Below are 8357 nucleotides of genomic sequence, written 5' to 3' on the forward strand. Positions count from 1 at the left end.
CCTTCCCTTTTCATGCAAATTTAATGATAATGAAACCTTGGATTCTTATGCTAGAGGTATATATGATTACTATGATGTGGAACGAATAGAAGAATTTGTTGCTTTTAAGGGTGCATGTGAAATTGAATCTTTGTTTAAAGAATTTGAAGATTTTGATGATTCAGTTTATAGACCTGAAAATTTAGCTATCCTTAAATATTGCTATGAGAATTATGAATACAATGCCGATATTGGGTTTATCGAGAAAGTCTCCGCTATCCAAGAAGAGACTAATATTTTGCAGGAGTCTATGGAAGAAGAAATTAATGACATTGTGAGCTCATTACATGAAAAAGATGAGGAGGAGAGCAAAGAACAAAAGGAGGAAGAGCGGATTGATCACCCGTGCCCACCTTCTAATGAGAGTAACTCTTCAACTCATACATTGTTTAATTTCCCTTCGTGCTTACCGAAGGGTGATTGCTATGATGACTGTTATGATCCCGTTGATTCTCTTGAAATATCTCTTTTTGATGATGCTTGCTATGCTTGTGGCCAAGATGCCAAAATGAATTATGCTTATGGAGATGAACTTGCTATAGTTCCTTATGTTAAACATGAAATTGTTGCTATTGCACCCACGCATGATAGTCCAATTATCTTTTTGAATTCTCCCGACCACACTATATCGGAGAAGTTTGCCTTTATTAAGGATTATATTGATGGGTTGCCTTTTACCGTTGCACATGATGATTTTGATAGATATAATATGCATGTGCTTGCTGCTCCTACTTGCAATTATTATGAGAGAGGAACTATATCTCCACCTCTCTATGTTTCCCACATGATAAAATTGCAAGAAACTGTTTATACGTACTATGCATTGGCCTTTACTATGTGTGCATGAATTGTTCTTTTATGACATGCTGATGCATAGGAAGAGAGTTAGACTTCGTCATTGCTTGATATATGTTGCTTTGTGCTCACTACTAAATGCCAAATAATTGCTAATTAAAATGGGCTTTGATATACCTTGGGATCCGGGTAGATTCACTACTTGAGCACTATATGCCTAGCTTAATGGCTTTAAAGAAAGCGCTGCCAGGGAGACAACCCGGAAGTTCTAGAGAGTCATTTATTTCCGTTGAGTGCTTTCATATAGTTTAAAAACAAAATAAATAAATAGGGGAACCTAAAACTTTTCAAAAAGGAAAGTGAAAGTGAGAAAGACAAGCATTATTGAAGTGGGAGAGCTCCTTGACTTTGTTAATGCTCACGAAAACTTTGTGAATCTTGATTACAGAAACTTTTCAACAAAAATAATTATCCCCTTGTACAATTCCATTGTATTATAAAAATAATGTGCCAAGATTTGCCTTTAGGATATTTACAATGCTTGTTGGTTTGTGCGGTGCAGGAGAGAAACTTTGGCTGTAGTGCGCGATTTTTAACTTTTTACTGGAACGTCAAACGGTTCTGAAACTTTTTTCACTGTCTTTCTATACAAATTGATTATTTTTCATAATTTTGGGAGAATTTTTGAAGTACCAGAAGTATGGTTAATGTTCAGATTGTTACAGACTGTTCTGTTTTAGACAGATTCTGTTTTTGATGCATAGTTTGCTTGTTTTGATGAAACTATCGATTCCTATCAGTGGATTAAGCCATGGAAAAGTTATATTACAGTATCTACAATGCAAAAACAAAATATGAATTGGTTTGCAACAGTACTTAGAGTAGTGATTTTCTTTATTATACTAACGGATCTTACCGAGCTTTCTGTTGAGTTTTGTGTGGATGAAGTGTTTGAAGATCGAGGATGTCTCGATGTGAGGAGAAGAAGGAGAGGCAAGAGCTCAAGCTTGGTATGCCCAAGGCACCCCAAGTAAATATTCAAGGAGACTCAAGCGTCTAAGCTTGGGGATGCCCCGGAAGGCATCCCATCTTTCTTCAACAAGTATCGGTATGTTTTCGGATTCGTTTCGTTCATGCGATATGTGCAAGCCTTGGAGCATCTTTTGCATTTAGTTTTCACTTATATTTTATGCACCATGCTGGTATGAGATAGTCCTTGGTTGATTTATAGAATGCTCATTGCACTTCACTTATATCTTTTCAGTATGGCTTTATAGAATGCTTCACGTGCTTCACTTATATCATTTGAAGTTTGGATTGCCTGTTTCTCTTCACATAGATAACCGCCATTTATAGAATGCTCTTTTGCTTCACTTAAATTTGTTAGATCATGGGCTTATCTTTTATAGAAATAATTAACCTCTCTTGCTTCACTTATATATATTTAGAGAGTTGACAGGAATTGGTCATTCACTTGGTTAGTCATAAAATCCTACATAAAACTTGTAGATCACTGAATATGATATGTTTGGTTCCTTGCAATAGTTTTGCGATATAAAGATGGTGATATTAGATTCATGCTAGTGGGTAGTTGTGGATTGTAGAAATACTTGTGTTGAAGTTTGTGATTCCCGTAGCATGCACGTATGGTGAACCGTTATGTGATGAAGTCGGAGCATGATTTATTTATTGATTGTCTTCCTTATGAGTGGCAGTCGGGGACGAGCGATGGTCTTTTCCTACCAATCTATCCCCCTAGGAGCATGCGCGTAGTACTTTGTTTCAATGACTAATAGATTTTTGCAACAAGTATGTGAGTTCTTTATGACTAATGTTGAGTCCATGGATTATACGCACTCTCACCCTTCCATCATTGCTAGCCTCTTCGGTACTATCCATTGCCCTTTCTCACCTCGGGAGTTGGTGCAAACTTCGCCGGTGCATCCAAAACCCGTGATACGATATGCTCTATCACACATAAGCTCCTTATATCTTCCTCAAAACAGCCACCATACCTACCTATCATGGCATTTCCATAGCCATTCCAAGATATATTGCCATGCAACTTCCATCATCATCATATACATGACTTGCGCATTTATTGTCATATTGCTTTGCATGATCGTAAGATAGCTAGCATGATGTTTTCATGGCTTGTCCGTTTTTTGATGCCATTGCTACACTAGATCATTGCACATCCCGGTACACCGCCGGAGGCATTAATATAGAGTCATATCTTTGTTCTAGACATCGAGTTGTAATATTGAGTTGTAAGTAAATAAAAGTGTGATGATCATCATTATTAGAGCATTGCCCCAGTGAGGAAAGGATGATGGAGACTATGATTCCCCCACAAGTCGGGATGAGACTCCGGACTTTACAAAAAAAATAAAAGAGGCCAAAGAAGCCCAAATAAAAAAAGAGGCCAAAGAAGCCCACCAAAAAAAGAGAAAAAAAAATAAAAAAAAGAGGGAAAAGAGAGAAGGGGCAATGTTACTATCCTTTTACCACACTTGTGCTTCAGAGTAGCACCATGTTCTTCATATAGGAAGTCTCTTGAGTTATCACTTTCATATACTAGTGGGAATTTTCATTATAGGACTTGGCTTCTATATTCCAATGACGGGCTTCCTCAAATGCCCGAGGTCTTCATGAGCAAGCAAGTTGGATGCACACCTACTTAGTTTCCAGTTTGAGCTTTCATACACTTATAGCTCTTAGTGCATTCATTGCATGGCAATCCCTACTCCTCACATTGACATCAATTGATGGGCATCTCCACAGCCCGTTGATTAGCCGTGTCGATGTGAGACTTTCTCCGTTTTTTGTCTTCTCCACACAACCTCCATCATCATATTCTATTCCACCCATAGTGCTATATCCATGGCTCACGCTCATGTATTGTGTGAAAGTTGAAAAGGTTTGAGAACGTCAAAAGTATGAAACAATTGCTTGGCTTGTCATCGGGGTTGTGCATGATTTGAATATTTTGTGTGGTGAAGATGGAGCATAGCCAGACTATATGATTTTGTAGGGATAACTTTCTTTGGCCATGTTATTTTGAAAAGACATGATTGCTTTATTAGTATGCTTGAAGTATTATTGTCTTAATGTCAAATGATAGATTATTGCTTTGAATCACTCGTGTCTTAATATTCATGTCATGATTAGATTACATGATCAAGAATATGCTAGGTAGCATTCCACATCAAAAATTATCTTTTTTATCATTTACCTACTCGAGGACGAGCATGAATTAAGCTTGGGGATGCTGATACGTCTCCGTCGTATCTATAATTTTTGATTATTCCATGCCAATATTATACAACTTTCATATACTTTTGGCAACTTTTTATACTATTTTTGGGACTAACATATTGATCCAGTGCCTAGTGCTAGTTCTTGTTTGTTGCATGTTTTATGTTACGCAGAAACCCCATATCAAACGGAGTCAAAACGGGGTAAAAACGGACGGAGAATATTTTTGGAATATTTGTGAAATATGGGCAGAAGAATCAACGCGAGATGGTGCCCGAGGGGGCCACGAGGCAGGGGGGCGCGCCCCTGACCCTCGTGGGCACCCCATAAGGCGGTTGTTGATCTTCTTTGGCCGCAAGAAAGCTAATTTTCGGAGAAAAATCTAGGCGAAGGTTTCAATCCAATCGGAGTTACGGATCTCCGGATATATATGAAACGGTGAAAGGGCAGAATCCGAGAACGCAGAAACAGAGAGAGACAGAGAGACAGATCCAATCTCGGAGGGGCTCTCGCCCCTCCCATGCCATGGAGACCAAGGACCAGAGGGGAAACCCTTCTCCCATCTAGGGAGGAGGTCAAGGAAGAAGAACAAGGAGGGGGGGGGGGGGGGCTATCTCCCCTCGCTTCCAGTGTCACCAGAGTGCCACCGGGGGCCATCATCATCACCGCAATCTTCACCAACAACTTCACCGCCATCATCACCAACTCTTCCCCCCTCTATGCAGTGGTGTAACCCCTCTTTTACCTGCTGTAATCTCTACTTAAACATGGTGCTCAACGCTATATATTATTTCTCAATGATGTATGGCTATCCTATGATGTTTGAGTAGATCCGTTTTGTCCTATCGGTTAATTGATGATCGTGATTGGTTTGAGTTGCATGTTTTATTATTGGTGCTGTCCTATGGTGCTCTCCGTGTCGCGCAAGCGTGAGAGATCCCCGCTGTAGGGTTTGCAATATGTTCATGATTTGCTTATGGTGGGTGGCGTGAATGACAGAAGCACATACCCGAGTAAGTAGGTTGTTTGCGTATGGGAATAAAGAGGACTTGATACTTTAATGCTATGGTTGGGTTTTACCTTAATGATGTTTAGTAGTTGCGGACGCTTGCTAGAGTTCCAATTATAAGTGCATATGATCCAAGTAGAGAAAGTATGTTAGCTTATGTCTCTCCCTCATATAAAATTGCAATAACGATTACCGTTCTAGTTATCGATTGCCTAGGGAGAAATAATTTCTCGTGACAAAAAGCTCTTTACTAAAACTAATTTAGTTGTGTCTTTATCTAAACAGCCCCTACTTTTTATTTACGTGCTCTTTACTATCTTACAAACCTATCCAAAAAGACCTACAAAGCACTTCTAGTTTTATACTTGTTCTAGGTAAAGTGAACGTCAAGCGTGCGTGGAATTGTATCGGTGGTCGATAGAACTTGAGGGAATATTTGTTCTACCTTTAGCTCCTCGTTGGGTTCAACACTCTTACTTATCGAAAGAGGCTACAATTGATCCCCTATACTTGTGGGTTATCAATCCGGAGCTGCCGCCGGTCTCCACCGTGGACCGCTTCAACGCAATGCGGAGAGCCATCTCCTCCTCGTAGTGGAGCTCCAAGCCGGAGTCGCTGCCGAAGCTGCTCATCGTCGTGGATGGGTTCGGAATCAGAGAGGGAGAGGAGTGGACGGAGCAAGAGAGAGAGAGAGAGAGAGAGAGAGAGAGAGAGAGAGAGAGAGAGAGAGAGAGAGAGAGAGAGAGAGCTAGGGTTTGAGAGGTCCGGTTGGATCGATTTTTTCGACTGGTCAGTGAGCGGATGGCCTGCCCGGCCGTTTGAGACATGTATGAGAGGCCCGGCTGTAGATGCTTTCACCTGTTGCCTGAAGAAAACAGACTATCTCACAGCAACCACTCGACCAGGACCACTTAGTTGACCACAATTAGAAACAGATCTATTTAATTCTATCTCTACAACATTAATATACATTTTGTACCAGATAAATTATTTTGAAAAAAGAAACATGGGAAAAAAGTTCACCAACATGGGAAAAAAGTTCCAAAAAATTGAAAAAGTTCATGGAATTCGAAAATGTTCATCGATTTTGAAGAAAAAGTTCATAAATTTTGAAATAGTTCACCGATTTTGACAAGGTTCATCAAATTATAAAAAAACATTCATCGAATTTGAAAAAAGTTCATCGATTTTAAAGAAAAAGTTCATCGACTTTGAAGAAAATAGTTCATCGATATTGAAAAAAGTTCATCAAATTTGAAAACATTCATTGAATTTGAAAAACTTTCATCAAATTTGAAAAAAGTGCATCGATTTTGAAGAAAAAATTCACAAATCTGAAAAAAAAAGTTCATCAATATTAAAAAATTATGTGCCTTTTGAAAAAAAAGTAAATAAAAGGAAAAGAAGAAGAGCAAAAAGAAACGATCCAGAAAAAAAATGTATCAAAAAATGAACAAAAAATCCCGGCTGAGAAGGTTCCTAAACCGGTGGCTTTCCACGAACTAAGGATTGAATATAAAGTAAAAACTAGGTACGTAGGCAATAGTGATTAGTTGTTCTAGTGGTTACCTCGGGTGCCTATGAGTGCTGAGATATCAGGTTCGTTTCTGTCGGCCGCATCGTTTTTTTGGTTTTAAACAAAAAAAAGATAATTGGGCAGGCCCATGCAGCATCGAATGAGGTAGGGGGGGTGTGCGCCGGTGCCTTTAACTAGCGCAACAGGCGCCGAATAGGATTTGCCCGGAGCTCCCACTCCTCCTTTTCCCGGCGCCCTTCACCTGCCACCCTTTTGCGCCGTGATGACTTTTGGCCTGTTGATGGTCTGTTATGTGTTTGGGTTTATTAGCAGATAATTGTTCTTTTCGTCCATTTGTGGTCCATGTTGTATTTTTGGCCTTTTCGAATGAACGAGGTTACTCTGCCTTTTAGTGGCCTATGAGTTTCATCCAATTTGTTGTCCAATGTTATTAGGGTCGATGGTGGACGAGCTCGCATGCTCCTACTAAGTGGACCAACGGGACAATTTGATGATTTTTTTAGAGAAAGACACTTCATTAATTAAAGGAGTTCGGGATCTCATCCGCGATTACACTAAGAATACAGTCAAGAGGCACAGATCGCCATTTCTTACATAACTCGTCCCCTACAACTAGCTTAGCTAAGATATGAGCAGCTCGATTTGCAGACCGTTGCCTCCATGTAACTCTGCATCCCTGCCAGCCCTTCATTGGACTCTTAATCTCTTCAACAAGTGGCCCAGCCGCCGACAGGTTTTTGCTTGTACTGTTGAGCATCTTCACGGCCTCGCTGCAATCAAGTTCGACGTGGATCCTTGGGACCCCATCTCACGCCCGAACTGGAGCGCTCTTCGGCAAGCCTTTAATTCAGCAAACTCCGGCTTACAATCATTAGGAAAGAACTGAGCCGCAGCACCCCTAAAGGCACCATCATGGTCACGTTGTTCGCATCCTTGGACACAGCTCCGTCAGTGTTGCGCGAGGATACACCAATGTTCAGGAGGGATCCATTTCTCAGGTGTAGACCGCCCCTCGGGTCTCGCTTTTTTTTGGACCACCTCAAGCCACTCATCTATGAATCCACTTCCTCCTTCCATCTATATAGGGCCTAATGCGTTCTTCGATGCTAATTTTGACCAAATGTTAGAGCAATAATATATGACATGTAAGTTACACAAAGCATACCGTCAATTTCGTATGTGAAAGGAGCTTCCAATGATATAGCGTTCACATTATACATCTCATGTACTATTAGTCTTATCAATAGTTAAATGCGGTCTTGAAAAATGCATTAGGCCTTGTATAGATGGAAGGACGGAGTAGGTGTCATTTACTGCTCGGTAAAGGAGAGTTGACGAAGCCGTGAGTGAACGTTTGGGTGGGCTGCACATGAGAGAGTGTACAGTTGGTGGACACTGATATGTTGTGGGTATTTTTCTCGTGAGTAAAAAGGGCCGGCAACATACTTCCTTTATTTCACACAAAAAAGCAACATACTTCCTCTATTTCACAAAATAGGGACGCCACGCGCACCACACTGTTGGGGAACGTAGTAATTTCAAAATTTTCCTACGCACACGCAAGATCATGATGATGCATAGCAACGAGAGGGGAGAGTGTTGTCTACGTACCCTCGTAGACCGAAAGCGGAAGCGTTATATCAACGCGGTTGATGTAGTCGTACGTCTTCACGATTCGACCGATCCAAGTACCGAAAACACGGCACCTCCGAGTTCTGC

The sequence above is a fragment of the Triticum aestivum genome, chromosome 7D, assembly GCF_018294505.1.
Source record: "Triticum aestivum cultivar Chinese Spring chromosome 7D, IWGSC CS RefSeq v2.1, whole genome shotgun sequence".
Lineage (NCBI taxonomy): Eukaryota > Viridiplantae > Streptophyta > Magnoliopsida > Poales > Poaceae > Triticum > Triticum aestivum.